Source organism: Motacilla alba, chromosome 14 (assembly GCF_015832195.1).
Source record: "Motacilla alba alba isolate MOTALB_02 chromosome 14, Motacilla_alba_V1.0_pri, whole genome shotgun sequence".
Lineage (NCBI taxonomy): Eukaryota > Metazoa > Chordata > Aves > Passeriformes > Motacillidae > Motacilla > Motacilla alba.
The window spans coordinates 6,710,113-6,725,465 of NC_052029.1; positions in this window are offsets into that span (position 1 = coordinate 6,710,113).

Sequence of the window (15,353 nt, forward strand, 5' to 3'; positions counted from 1 at the left end):
TTTAATGCTACAGACTTACTAGAGGATGTTCTACTTAACTTATGTTTCATTAGTGTAATATAAGTGTGTTCTATTGTCTGGTTTTGTTCTGTTATTCTTCCCTTTAATAGCCACCTAAAAGGAACAGCCACTGAATTGCTAAAAATGAGGATGAATGACACATTGTAAGGAAAGAGGCTCTATGCCAAATTCCACACATTTACACTGCCAACATTTATCCACAATGTTGGCAAAGTGGAGAAACACTTCTGAGCTGCTCTGTTATTTATGAGACAGATAATTTTTTTCCCTGGTAGGATGGCGCTGGATAATCTGATTTTTGCCACCATCAGCCTAGCCACCAGTTTTTAGGGTGCCATTGGGCAGCACACTTTAACCCTTCTGTGTCTCTGGTTTCTCCATCTGTAAAATGGAAGTGATAGTTACATATCTGATGTCTCTCTGAGCTGGAATTCAGTTAAGCTCGATAAATATATTTTATTTTCTTGTGAGGCATTATTGCATATTAAAAGAATCTTTGCTTAAATGAATTTAGTACTTATTTACTCAGGATAATGTGAATTTTTTTCATGAAGGCAGTACATGCTGAATTAACTTGTTTTACATCTATTATAAGTGTTTGACAAAATCAGGTATGACAGTTTTCTTCAATTTCATTTGACCAATAGGTCCATACACACTGAAAGATATTCTGCCTCATTTGTTCTTTCTGAAATCTTTCCAGGATCCATCTGCAGAAAATATGTGAAATACAATGGTTTTGTGTCTTGGTCCTTTCCCCTTCCCTCTGCCTCCACAGTGTTTTAACTAAACTGTGTTACTCTATTATTCTAATTCGATGCATAGGGACAGTGTTGCTTTATGGAGTCTTAGTTTATGCAGTGATCTCACTCCCTGCCCCCCACCACCTTCTTGTCCTGAAAAGACCTGCAATGCAGCTTTTCCTGGTATTGTAAACTCCCGGCTCAGAGCATGGAGTTAGAAATGTGCGTTCATTTGGTGAGGACGTTAGTTTGAACAATGTGTACTAAGGCTTTGTGAATTTGGAAGTTAATTACTGCATAAGAGATTTCTTGGAAGAGTTTGTTCTGAGCAGTTGCCTTAGGCAAAAAAGAAAAACTCTTACTTTTTGAGATGTCTTCACAAGAGTAGGCACTGAAAGCATGCCCAAGGTCCCGCAGATAAATATTCACTGTAAACCTAACCTGGGCAGTTACTCTGCTACACAGAAACTGTTTTTTCATGCAGCTGAATGCTATACAGGAATCATGCAGTACTGGGAGGAGGCAGGGGAAATGAAGTAAAAGAACAATTAGAATAGCTGTTCTTTGACATCATAGTCTAGGTTTTCTTGGATATTTGTGTATCTGTGTGGAAATGGAGGTCTGTGGGACAACACAGCCTTTTCATCTTGATATTTGTAGGAAAAGGCACAGAGCTTTTTAATTTCCTTGAAAAAATACACAAAAATACTTTCCAGTGACATTTAGTATCTGCTAAGTTCTTTTTAAATATTTTCCTGGTGTAGTTTAAGCATCACGTAAGCACAAAGAGAAGGGTTTATCCTGTTGCCTGTGGTCAGTGTTGTGAGACATACTAATTTCAGTTCATATCCAGTGCATTCCCTCTTCCCTAACAGATAGACCAGGACTCTAAGGTTCAGGCCACTTATTTGTAATGCTCTGATTGCATTACAAATGGGAGTAAATTGAATTTGGATTTTTGTTTGTTTGTTTCAATAATCTAATTATAATTTTTGCTTTTGAGTTTGTGTGGAAGACAGAGCATAGCAAAGAAGAAAACATGCTTCAATTTTTCTCTTTTCAACTTCCATGTATGCTCTCTTTGTGTCCTTATAGTTTTATTTCTTGAATGAAAATGTAAGCATTAATTTCACATTCTTCTTTTATTTTTATTTTTAATTTTCAACAAAGTCTTTCTTTCATTTTATTCCAATACAGTGTTTTCTCCTGTGGTGTGTTTGGACTTATTCAGGCACCTAAGCAAAAACTAAATGTTGTTTTTTTTAAAGGTCATGTACATTCTGCCAGCTATGCACATTGCTGGTGAGCCAGATATCTCCAGGAGAGGGCTTATGAAGGTGGCTTGAAAGTGTCTGGGATTTAAAAACCATGCAGAGTAGACACTCATAAAATACATTATGTATGCAGACAGAGTTCTTTGAGTGTAGAGAAAAAGTCTCTGGGACTCACAAAGAAAGGTAGGAAACTATAAAAAATATTTTTAATGTGCTTAGGATAGAACTCTTCATGTAATATATGCAGTGCCTGCGAAGTGCAGTATCCAGCTCTGTAATAGAAGCACTTCACACTTGAGCTTGAACTTAATTTGGTCCAAAATAATTTAGCCAAGTTGAACCAGACATAAGTCACTTAGACTTTTTTTTTTTAATTTACAGTGTAAAGTTTGAAAATATTTTGCTATGATATCAATGTTGAATGTGTGAAGTAAGAGAGGGACTTTTGTGCAAATTAACTTTAGCATTTACAGCTTTCTGACCTTCAACTGACTTTTTTCCAAGTTGCATTCTTAGATTGCTGCAAGAGAAAATCACCTTTATAAACAGAAATAATATAATTAACACTTCTGATTAAAAGTTTGTGTAGTCCTAGTGGACACTGTGCTCTCAATTTAAAAGGTGATTGTCAATTTTCACCTTATTTCCCTTGCCCTGAAGTAGTAGTGAGCGGACATGCACGTAGCTTTAGTACCACAAGAACTTCTAGGGAAATCTCTCTTGTCCTAGGGGCTGTTGGGCCCTCATGTGACAATGGGACACAAGGCATTGTTGGAAAATGAGTGTGCATGAGGAGTGACTTGACCACCTTTTGAAGCCTTGGAGGTAAAGAAAGGGGGAATAGGAAAAACAAGTGGGATCAGGACAAACAAGTGTGATCAAGACTAATGGAATTGCAGTATTGAAACACAGTGTAACAGGTTTACTTCAGTTTGAGGTTCTTTCTCCTTAAATATAAAAAGAGTAGATTTGTTAATATATAGTAAAACTACAAATAAGTTTTTAAAAAAAATTTTAAAGCAGCCTTTAGTTTCTGTAGTGTAGATCACATAAATGGGATCAGGACTTTTTCCAAGATGAGGGAATATGAAGGTGCTATAAACTTAATTGTAGGAATTATCTCTTCTAAAGGAGTAGCTACATCTTAGATGAGCTATTACCATTACACTAAAAGCAATCACACTAATCTTCAAACCATGCTAACACTGAATTATTTGGATTTTATGAGTGATTTGTCATATGCAACAGAGTTGGACTTTGTGATTGATAATTCACTACGTTTATATGACAAGTCCCTTAGGATAAAGGTACACATCAAAATGTGACTGTGGTTAAAACCTCTGGGTGATTTTAAATAGCAAGCTTTCCCTTTGGTGGAAGATAGCAGGCAGGAAAAGTGTATTTAAACCACCTATTTAAAATAATTTTGAAGTAGGTAGCAAATTTTCCTTTACAGTATGGTGCTTAGGTGTTCAAGAAGCGTTTGCACAACGCTCTCAGGAGCACAGTGGGATTGTTGGGGTGTCCTGTGCAGGGCCAGGACTTGGACTCAATCATCCTTGTGGGTCCCTTCCAACAAAGGATATTCTATGATTCCTTGAAAATACATAAAAAATAAGTGGGAAATAATAAAATATCATCTTTATTTGCAGAAGAGCCAAGTGATGTAAAAAGCTACATTTTATTTCAGGATGACCTAATTAGGACATTAAGGCCAAGGTTTCCAAAGATTAGTTGGTTTGACCTTCCTGAAAACTTTTGCTTCTTTCCCAACAGCACACTGTAATTTCTTTGACCTCAATTAAAAAATTCTGTAGGGCAGAATTCATTAGGGACTTTGTATAGAGTGAGTACATACTGTGTGTTATTAAATGCATTTTCATTAAAAGACTAATTTTATAAAAAAGATTCTCAAACCAAATGTATTCAAGGCTGGGAATTTGACTTTTGCACAGGCCTATGCAAGCCAATAGATGTTTGAAATGACTGAATCAATAAATAGCAGTATTTAATGAGATTTTGGTAACCAAATCAACTTCAGACAAGTTAGAGTTCAAGCCTTGTGCAAACAGGTGCAATTGAAGTGGCTCGAATGGGTTTGATTATTGACTTTTCTTGGGAGGCTGAAAGAGACTGAAATAAAGCTTTTTGAAAGGCTGCACATAAGGAGCAGTTGCCAGTGTGTTTCCCCACAGAATTTTAAGATGTTTTACCTCCTGGGGAAATTCTTTTATTTGAAAAGTTATAAATTTGCCATTGTTGCACTTCCAATGTTGTCACATTTGCAGCATGAAATCTCCTAACTTACTGAGCATTAGCTTCAGCTATTTTGCACATATACAATTAGAAATTATTAAATGGGGTTCAGTTAAACAATTTTCCCCTGAAAAGCTCAAGTGGAATTTTATTTCAATAAACAAAACCATTAGGAAGCCATCTGTTTAAAAAAAGATCTAGGACTTGGAATCTAACATTTGTGCCTGCATTATCTGGTATTGCATTGTTGACTCTTGTATTCATAATTATGTGAAACCCACACACAGGATATAAAAATATGAGGGTTTATATAGTAACTCTAATAAATGTTTGTGATTATTTATTTGCTGCTGTAAATTTTCAGAACATCAATCAGTTGGTCTCCTAACTTGCATTTCCCTTAAGAACTGTAATGTTCACAGTCTCCATCACTTTCCTAACCTATAATTATTTTTCATAAGTTAAATGGAGAAATAATGTCATACACATGGCAAACTGTTAAAAATCTCATGGTTTTTTACTTTTTACTTAGCAGTTTCCCATTTGGTACTTTACTTTGGACAGTATATAAAGCCAATAAGCAGGTGGAAATTGGGTCATAGGAATCTTTCTGGTGCCAAAAACCAACTTAATGGAAATTGTTAAACATAGCTGTATTTTGTAAAGGAGCTTTACTGTTCTCATCTGAATTTGGCTTAATGTTCTGTATTATGTATGTTTGAAACAATTGTAAATTAATGCTGAATCCAGTGGCTCTCATCAGCCCCTGTCAACAGCAATCACATTTCATACAGATGTACGTTCACTGGAAATAGGAAGTCTTTTATTTGAAAAGTTACAGCTTTACTTTTACATTTTTATGTTATTTAAATTTCGATATTCTTAATTTAGACAAGAGCTGAAGCTGTAAAATTTATCTACTGAAAGCTGTTTATTAGCTTAATGCTTACTTTAAAAATTATTAAATAAAACCAGGTTTTTGAGTAGAACTGACAGTTGAATGGGTAATATTTAATGCTGTACAGAAGTCTTAAATTTCCTGCTATTTTCATACTTGATTGATTGTCCCTAAAGACTGATTTTTTGAAAGTCAGTACGCAGCAACTGCTGTTGTACCGTTGTTGTGTGCTTTTGGTATACAAACATGGTAATTCAGTGAATAAACTCAGAGGTTGACTTTGACATCCTGAAGTGAAGGGCTATTTTCTACATGGGTATGGAGTTCCAAAAGATATCTGAACTTCATTTCACTCAGCTTTGCTTTTCCATGTTCTTCTCCCTTGAGATTCAAGCCTCCAATTCTAATGTTTCCTCTAGTAGATACACATAAAGAGAAATTAGAATGCATTCTGTAATATTTAGAGTTCTAGTTACAGGTCTTAGCTATTGAATTATATAATTATTTCTTTGTATTTTAATGGGTTTTACATTCAATTACATAATCCTTTTTTCTTTCAAAAAAGATTTCTTTCACATGAAGATTTTATAGCTGAAATAATAAATCAGGTTTATATCTGAAAGAAAAAAAATTGAAATGCCATAGAGGAAATATTTCTGGAGAAGTATTGTACAAAGCAAGATTTTGCAGGATTTGTCATACAGTTGAAAGATCGGTTTGCTTCTGAAAGTTTGGACAGATGAGCAATTTTTTTGAGGACATGCAGGTCTTTTATTAAACTTGAAATGCTTTTCAAAAGAAAATACAAACTTTTAATAATCTCTGTATCAGAATTTGTGGCAATGCAAATTCATAATGTATGTTAATGCTTCCTTCATTAGCTTTGATGTATAATTTTGCAAAACATTGAATTTTCTGAGCTAAGTGACATAAATTTTGCCATACTTTAATTTTTTTCTGAATAATAAACCCAAAACAAGCTAGAATGCTCAGAAGTGACTTACACCAAACTCTGTCAGATTTGTTGATATAAAATGTTTCAGGGTTTGTTTGTCACAGTTTGTCAGAGTTAGGACTGAGTTAAATCTGTATCTGGAACTTTAACATGTGAGTCACAGTGAGATCTTCAATAACAAATGTTTTGACTGGGTGTCCCAGGTGGAAAAAAAAAAACCCAGCCACTTAGATCTCACTGAAGAGTAGCTCTATAGTTCTCTCTTGACCTCACTTCTTTATTAATGTTTTATTGTTTCCTGTATGGAGAGAAAAAACCAACCAACATTCACACAGCTTCTTTTATGGTTGTGATTCACCACTATGGCAATCGAGCAAACCTTGGAAGAGCACTGTGTGGGGCTTTGCCAGTGCTTTGAAGTGCAGGCAGCCAGAGCTGTTTGGACATGGTTTGACTTGAATGTTGTGCTAATGTGTGATTTCCAAAGTTCTTGGTTGTGGTTCTCCACCCAGAAAAAAAGAAGACTATCACAATGCATCCTCATACTTTTTTTCCTATGAACAAATAAGATATCCATAATAATGAAGAGGCATTGAAAACACTAAAAATACAAACTGCTATCTTACAAATAAATTATTCTTATGAGTAAAGAAGCCAAGGACAGAATTAGTTACCTGTAATGTCAAGGAAACTACTCTGAATGTTGTCCTGACCCTATTTTTGGTATATCTGCAAAAGGCTTGAAATTCCAGTTTAGTAGCTTGGGTGTAATTTTACCATAGGGAAGAATATAGATTTCATTGGGAACAAGTACGTGTCTCAGGTAGGAAACCTTCCTCTGGCATTTGGCTAAAACCATAGGAAGAATAGACAAGTAAGCAATTATTTAATTATTTAATGAAGATCATCTCTGTAGTGAAGAACCATTTGTAGGTATGAATGCATGGAAGTTTTCCTAAAATAATCATAATTATGTTAACTTTTATTGAAAGTGAAAATTTGATAACTGACCTGCAAGTTTCAACTGATGCAGTAGTGAGAAGAAACAGGCTTGTCACAGGCTTCATAATGTCCAGTCAGCTGCAAATGGACAGGATTGCTTTGTTTCCATCCTTTCTCTTGAGGCCAATATACCTTTAAGCTTTGTTTGATGTAAGTGGAAAGCAGATTTCTCTCTGGTTCAGTTTCCAGTCAGATTATTTGTCTTCTATTCCTTGGTACACATGAGACTTTGCTGTCAGCTTGCACTTGTGCCCCAGCCCCAAGGATGAGCAGTGACAGCTGTGTTGCTACATTCTCTGAAAGATTAGGCACAGCTTTTCTTTTTGCCCCCCTTTTATGCACTCAGGGTTTATAGTTCACCTCGTAGAAAGATGTGATAGTCGAGGGACACAAGCACAGGTGTAAAATTTTCATAAAATCAATGATTCTTTGTATTAGCTGGCATCTATCATACAGCTGAGAAAACACTGGCTAAACTGTGTATACTTCCCTTCCTCAGTTCTAATGTTGTTCTGGGCATAGTCTGTGCACTCTGTGCCATCCACTTCTGTACAGAACTTTGCTAAATTATGTTGCATACATGTCTGTGTCACGGTTCTGAAGCCAGTTTCCTTCTCATTTGGCTTGGCCCTCAGTTAGCAAAGCACACCTCGCTGCTTCTTCTCCACGCGCAAGTTTTCTTTCTTTCTGTGATTCATAGCATTTCTCAAATGCTTTGGCTTTTAAGGGTTGTAGGTGTTGATCTTCCTTTCAAACTTGGGGAAAATCTGTAGCTTAAGACCCTGGCTTACAGGAAGAGTTTGGATGAATTTGTGGTTGTCTGGCTCAGACACCCCATTGTCCTTTTATGTTCCCTCTTAACTGGGAGCTGCTAGGGTGGGACATTTTCCACAGCCCCATGTCTGAGACATGGATGACTCAGCCCTGACAGCATATGGCTGATTTCACATCCTCTGAGATATTTAATGATACAGCAGTTTCATAACCACAACCACGATTCCTGCTTTGCACACAGATAGATTTCCCACGTCGGCACAGATGCTTTTTCAAAGGTAGTTTCTTAACAGTTCTGAGTATTTTACCTACAAGCTGTACTGGTGGCATTCTCTATTTCATATAATGCTTATTCACCTCACTGCTTCTTATGAGCAGAGTATGTAAGAGGTGTTAGAGTGGAATAAAATATGAAAAGTGAGCATTATCACACCACATAACTTCTAAGTAAAAAGGCGATTTTCAAAGCCAGCAGCTGGTTTATATAAATCTTAAGATATAACCAATATTTCTCTAAGTAAAAGAATCTCAGACTGATTATGAATCAGGAACATGAGAAAAACTGATAGGCACATAGAAGGCTGGAAGCTTGGAAGCAAAATTTCAGCTTCAGAAGTTGTGGCTTCAAAAGCCACATATTTTTTTTCCCTGCTGTTGTTTCAAATAGCACAATCTGTTATTTTTGACTTGCACAGAGTAAACGTCCAGATGGGAATGGTCATCTTGATCCATCCTGGCTTCATAATCCTACCTCGCTGTTATACCAGTTCAGGGAAGTGAACTGGCAGTGCCTAAGTGCCTTAGTGCCTAAGGAATTGCATTGCATTAGCTCTGTGATCCCCACTTTCTCTGTCATGTTGAGCATTTTCAGATTAAATTGCTTTACTGAGATTTTCCCAGACTATTGGGCATATGAACTTCTTAGCTAAAATTCATTGTGTGAAAAACTCTATAGAAATTGAAAGAGCACTGAGAAGGAGGAATTACTAAGAGGCAATTTTAAGTGTTCGAATTTTATATCGGTGTACATTATATCTGCTCGTATCTTGTAATGTTAAATATATTTCTTGCACATGAAGAATATAATTGAAAGAAATTTTAAACTTCAGATTCTGCAGAATTAATGTTTTGGCACTCAGTCCAAATGTCTAGAAATTCTAAATGAGTACTCCTAGAAGTTATGCTGCTCTAGCCATTATCCACATGTGATAGTCTGGGATGTAATTTGGGTAACTATGAATACCGTAGCAATCCTTGAAACAAACAAACACACAAAATCCAAAGAAACAACTTAGAAAATCACCATGGTAAACATCTTCAAAATTTTTTTAAAGTAAGCTAGGGATGTGTGTTCTGTACTGTCCTTATTGAAAAAAAAAGAAGGTCTGGCAACTTTATTCTTTCAAATACTGGAATGACCCAAAGGCTTGGAATTGAGATCTGATGTTGGCAGGAAAGTGACCTGCCTGTTGAGCATGTGCTTTTCGTTATTTCTGCAAAAAAGCTACATATTTAACCAAGTTTTAACACTTTTGGGCATAATTCCTGGTATGGTCTCTGCGTGCTAGAATTAACCAGTGAAATCTTTGATCATTTTATTTCAGATTATTTCCATAACTTCTCTCCAAATGAAGCATGTGCATATGAGCTCCACTGAGCTGTTGGATACACTGTCCCCTCACCGGTCTCAGTGGGACTGGACTGCAGATATTCTGGCATAATGAAATGAGAAATCTTTAACTGCTGTAGAAGGTAATTCAGCTGAATCCAACTGGCTCAGGAAGGCACTTCCATTTACTGGAGCTTGAGGATGATACAAAGTTAGTAAAAGGGGTGACATCCTAAGACTTATCACAACTGTCTCTGAAGTGTTTGACCACAGCTGGAGAACCCAGATAGGTGCATTTCTTGGTTCCAGAGTTCAATTCATCTGTCAGCTCTGCAGCTCAGCTGTCCCATTCCAGGGCTGCAGAACCAAAGGAATGTTTGCTTTGTGGTCGTTGCAGGTCATGGGTCTGTGTGTTAAAATTTAACAAATAGCAGCTTTATTTCACTTGCTCAGCACTGGACTGTAGATTTCCTCCCCAGTTTTTATCCTGAGGATTTAGCATAAAAGGTTACGGACCTAAATTTTGGATGTGGATAGCATGAAAAAAGTAGTGTGTGAAAGGTTGGCCTTATTTGATATTACCAGCAGTTAATGGTTACAAAGTGTTTGCAGTTACTCAACCTTTTCACCTGCTGCTAAGAGAGTTAAGAGACATGACAGTTAAATCTGATTTTAATGGTTTAAAGGATGTGTTCTGTCCAAGGAATTCTGCAAAACTACTGGATTGCAAAAGTTCTGAACTTGCTTTGTCAGTTAGAGATTTTTCTTTACAGAATCAGCTTTATGTATGAACCACCTTTCATGAGTTACTGTATGTATAAATGAATTATTTTCAATGATTTAGCATTAATTCTGCTTCCTGTAATTCCTGTCACTCCTTGTAGTAGTTATTAAATAAGTATGGAGAGTAATGATTTTAATTTTACAGAACTTGTAAGTAATTTTGGATTTATTTAAGAATCCAGATGCTTGAAAAAAGCATTTTTTAAAAAGAAATAATTCACTGGGAACATCAGTTTAATGTCTTTCTCAAGTCTTTATCATCTCTTAATCTCTTAAGATTTTTGTTGACTAATTTTTTATGATTAGTCTGTTTAAATATTGGGTTCCTGACTGCACTATGAATAAGCAGTGTAGATGCTTACATCTTAAACTGAGAGTAGAAAGAATTCATCATTCCTACAAAACTGTGCAGAGAAATAAATCTCGAGCAACAAAATTCCAGTCATCTCATAAGCACATATAAGTGCATATGTAAAGCTACAAGTGGAGCTTGCAAAGGGGAATCAAGAAATCACCTCTCATTTTGTGCTGTCTCCAGTGTCTGTCAAAAATTAATGCAAATGATTGTTAGAAATATTGAGTACAAAATCTTCATTTAACTTACAGTTTGCACACAAATGAACGTATATGTCAAGTGCCACAAAGGAGAGATAAAGCTCCAAAAATCACTTCCTTTTAACTCCAGGTACTTGTTATTTTATGCTTTCATTTTTATTGATATAAACATAATATTTAGAATTAAATCTACATGTAAACAATTCTTTTATGTTTGTCTTTTTCTCGTGAGCCAATTGATTCTTTGCAAAGCTTGTGCAGGGATTCTAGAATGCTCCTCAATATTAGGCTTGTCTGCCAAGAACACTCTCCAGTTGTGCTAAAAAGCTTCTCAGTTCCTGTCAGTTTTTGGAAAATCCTGTTTTACTGCAACTCAAAATATTTTGGATAACTTGTTTTCTGATAAGCCATAATTAAATTCCAGTGAGTTTGCTGCATCCTTTGCATCTTCTCTATTAGATCCACCCTTTTTTAAAACATCTTTTCAGTAATATTGTGTTTCCTGAAAACAGCACGATGATTTATAATTTAAAAATATGAAATTACTATTACATAATGTTACTTCAAAAGAAGTTAACAATGAAATGGTTTTTTTGCTTTTGCTTTTCTTTTTAAGCATTCCAGTTAGTAATTATTCCATGGTCTCCCTACTCCTCAATGTAAGTATTCAAATAGTTTGATATATATTCCAATAAGAAACTAAGCAGTTTTTTTGTATGTTAGTGGCAGTTTATGGTACTGAGGAGGACACTTGTATTTTAAATATGAATAAAATGTAAAGCAGAACGTCTCCATTTAGTGAAAAAAATACAAAGACAATCCCATGCATTGCTGCCAAAAGCATGACTTATAAATGAATAAAAATAGTGTAAGTGTTGCATTCCATTCCTTATGTTTTCCCTTTGAGAATGGGAAGTTTTGTTTTTTGCATGAGTGGCAGTGAAAGTGATTAATTAAAAAAAAACAACCAAAAACCAAACAGAAACTCCAAACAAACAAACAAAAAATTTCCCAAACAAACACACAAAACAAAAAAAACCCCACCCAAAAACAACCCCCAAAAACAATTGCAGTTATTTCACAGAGCAACTTCTGGCTCATGGAGACCGCAGTGTGAGCTTTGATTTGAAAGGTTAGATTTTAACCAGCTGAATTTCATTGAAAAAAAATTGGAGAATGAGAGAAATGGCAGTTACAATGTAATTTATCTTGATAACCAGAGAGAGAGACTCACCATATTCCCATAGTGCAAATATTTGTTTGACTAGGTTTTCTGGTTCTTTTTTGGCCTACTCTGAGTCCTTGACAGCTATTCTGTGTGGCTTTCTAATGTGGATTTCTTCTGGGCTTTTCCTAGAGGTGTATTGAAGAAAATGAGAGAAGCACAAAGATTTTATTTCTCATGTTTTATTACCAGCTCCTCATTACCTTTGCCTGCTGTATTATAAATGCACAGTGAGATAATACAAATAAAGGCACAGCACATAGCAGAGGTGTATAAAAAGTTTCAGAAAGCAGAGGTTCTAACCGAGGGGCATTATTTTGTACGTGTGATTTGGGACTGTGGAAAAAGATTTAGAAGTCATGTTTAAAACTTCTGAAATTACTCAGGGTTTTGTGCAGTGTTTAATTCAGATGTTTTTATTTCAAATTGTTCAAATCTAAAAGCTAGTTAAAGGACTTTGCAAAGGCATGTAATTTTGTGAGTGATCAATTGTATTGAAGACTACATCTTCAATGTCAAAATAGATTAAAATTCATAATGGTTATATTTTAGTTCCATTAGCCTTTCAGATAGTGAGAAACAACAAAAACTGAGTGAATATGTGTGGTTTTGAATTAATTGTTAAGATATGAAAATGAATCTTTGAACAGCTGTGGTATGTCAGGGACTTGAGTGGATAAAGGAGAAATACACCAACAGCAGCTGAATATTTGTGGGGATTTTAAATATTATATAAATAACATGTTCCATCTTTGAAACAATGGTACAGGGTACATCAGAGATATTCAGGACAGATTTGTGCAGCTATTGGTGTTCTTCCCAGGCAAGTTCTTTTCCACACTGCTGTAGTCCATGGCCATGAGAGTGTCCCTGAGTCCCCTCCATGAGTGTCATCCCCTCTTGAGAAGCAGCCATCCCAGGAAAGTGCAGTGGAAAGGACACCTCTGTCCCCTAGGTCAGAACTGCTGCTGGCACACATTCTGGGGCACCTGGCTGGGGTTTTTTCTGACTGTATCCACCCTAAAGTACCAGAATGTGTACACAGTAGCCTCTTAAATCCAGTGTACTCCCAAGAGACAAGATCCTGTTACAAATTCTCACTAATAGAAAAAATGCTGTGCTAGGATCACAGTGCTTTTCCTCAAGCTTCTCAGGAAATACTTTGCACTTATTTTAGCACTGACAGGCCAACAATCAGATTATACAAATTTGTTTTACAAAGAAGCTAGGCAAGAAAGGTAGGCAGTGTCACAAATTATCTTCTTATCAGATTCAGGTTTGCTATCCCACTTAACTGTTCCAAACTCTACATTGACAAATTCCATTTTAGCAATCTGGAATTTGTCCCCTTTACTTCTGAAGCCAGATGAGAGAAAGATATCTGTATATTTCCATTTATTGCAGAAAGCTTTATAATTCCTTTATAATTTCCATTCTATTGAATCCCTTCTTTTAGGAAATTTTATTCATTTGTTTTGAGGAGTGAGAGGGAATTAAAAAAAATTCCTACTAATATAATTGTATCAAATGTAATATACATTGTAATATACATGTATATATTCATCATTATCATCATCATTAAATATTAGAATGGAGTAGAGAGGCATTGACAATAACATATTGAAAAACTAAGATTAAAATTACATGAGTCCTACAAATTATTTACAGTCAGCTTGATGTTATCAGAGATTCTCAATACAGAAATTGTAGCAGGAGTTTATATTTGCAGGACACATGTAGTACTTACCATCTTCTATATTCCTTACAAGACAATTCCCAGATATTATGATGAACTAAAAGGGGAAAAAAAGAAAAGAAAAATGGGCTTTTGTTTGGGATTTTTTTTTGTTGTAGATTTGAGGGTTTTTTAATGAAAAGGTGGAACTTTCCTTTTAAAAAGATGAAAAGTACAATAATAATTATAAAATAGCAGACTTGTTGAGGCAAACACATTGAAGTCATTCAGAAAAATAACTGCATGACATCATGGGAGAAAGATAGAACCAAAAAAGGATATGTTTTGCAGGCCAAATAGCTGCTATTCATTCCCAAAGAATTTGTCCTACTCACACAAGAATTGGGAGAAAGAAAAAAAGAAATAAAACCTTCATCCTTGGAAGCTCACAAAACACAAATATGTTGTCCCAGATAGAAAAGGTCAAAAAAGTTAAAAAAAAAATAAAACAAAGCCATGACTCTAATCAGGAATGCTTACTGAGAAATACTGACTTCCTGCTTAAAAAAACCAAGTTACTCCCAGTTGTCCAAAGAACTCCTGGAGCAATTGTGAATCACTATAAGCTTTTATTATCTTACATTTTCAGCAAACTAGTATTTGCATATTAAAGGATGAATTTTGACACATTTTTCTATCTCAGTCACTCAGAGCAGCAGGAAGAGTTTTACACCTTTATGAATTTAGCAAGGTGATTCCCAGGTACTTGCTTAGCTCTAGGGAATGTCAGAAACATGAGCTGCTCCACAAGCTCATCTGTGCCTTGTAGCTTATCCTGTTCTTTGGCAAGTAATTGTGTTGTCTATACCAACCCACATAGTTCAGGAGGAAACTAAGCATTGGGGTTCAGAAGGCTTCCAGGACTGAAGTACTACATAATCTCAGGTTTTATGCCCCTTGACATATCCAGGCTACTTTGAAATAAATGCTGTGCTAAATACCATGAGGTAGCTCTTGCTCTTCTGCCACAAGCCTGTTTATCTGCCCTGTTTCTTTACCTGTCCTATTATTATTTTGTGGATTTCTGTACTTCAAGGGCATCTGTCTCTGAACAGGTACCTGCTCCCTGCCTCTGTTGCCTCTACCTTGTCTAATGATGGCCAGTTGCCATTACTGCTCCTTCCCTCCTCTTTGCAATTTTCACATCATGTAGTTCAATCCATTATCTTAATAGAAATCTTATTTGTCCTTGAATGTGTGCAATATGCTTAAAAATATGTATATTATCAAATTAACATATAAAAGTCCTTGAAATTGATGTTTCTAAGGATGTTGTTAAGCTCATGCACTGTGTTAGTCACAGCATTCTCCTTTAATTAAACAGAGTGAAGGAGCTGCTCTTGTTGAGAGGGAAATAGAACAGAAAAAAAGTGTCAGAAGTTTACACAAGCAGGGAGGTAATATCAAGAGGGAAGTGGCTGTGTTGTCTGAAAGCTGAAAAGGAACTTGTTTAAGTGGATACAGCTCGACAAGGTTAGGATATTTGGGTACCTTTCAGTGTGCATACATAAGTAATCACAATT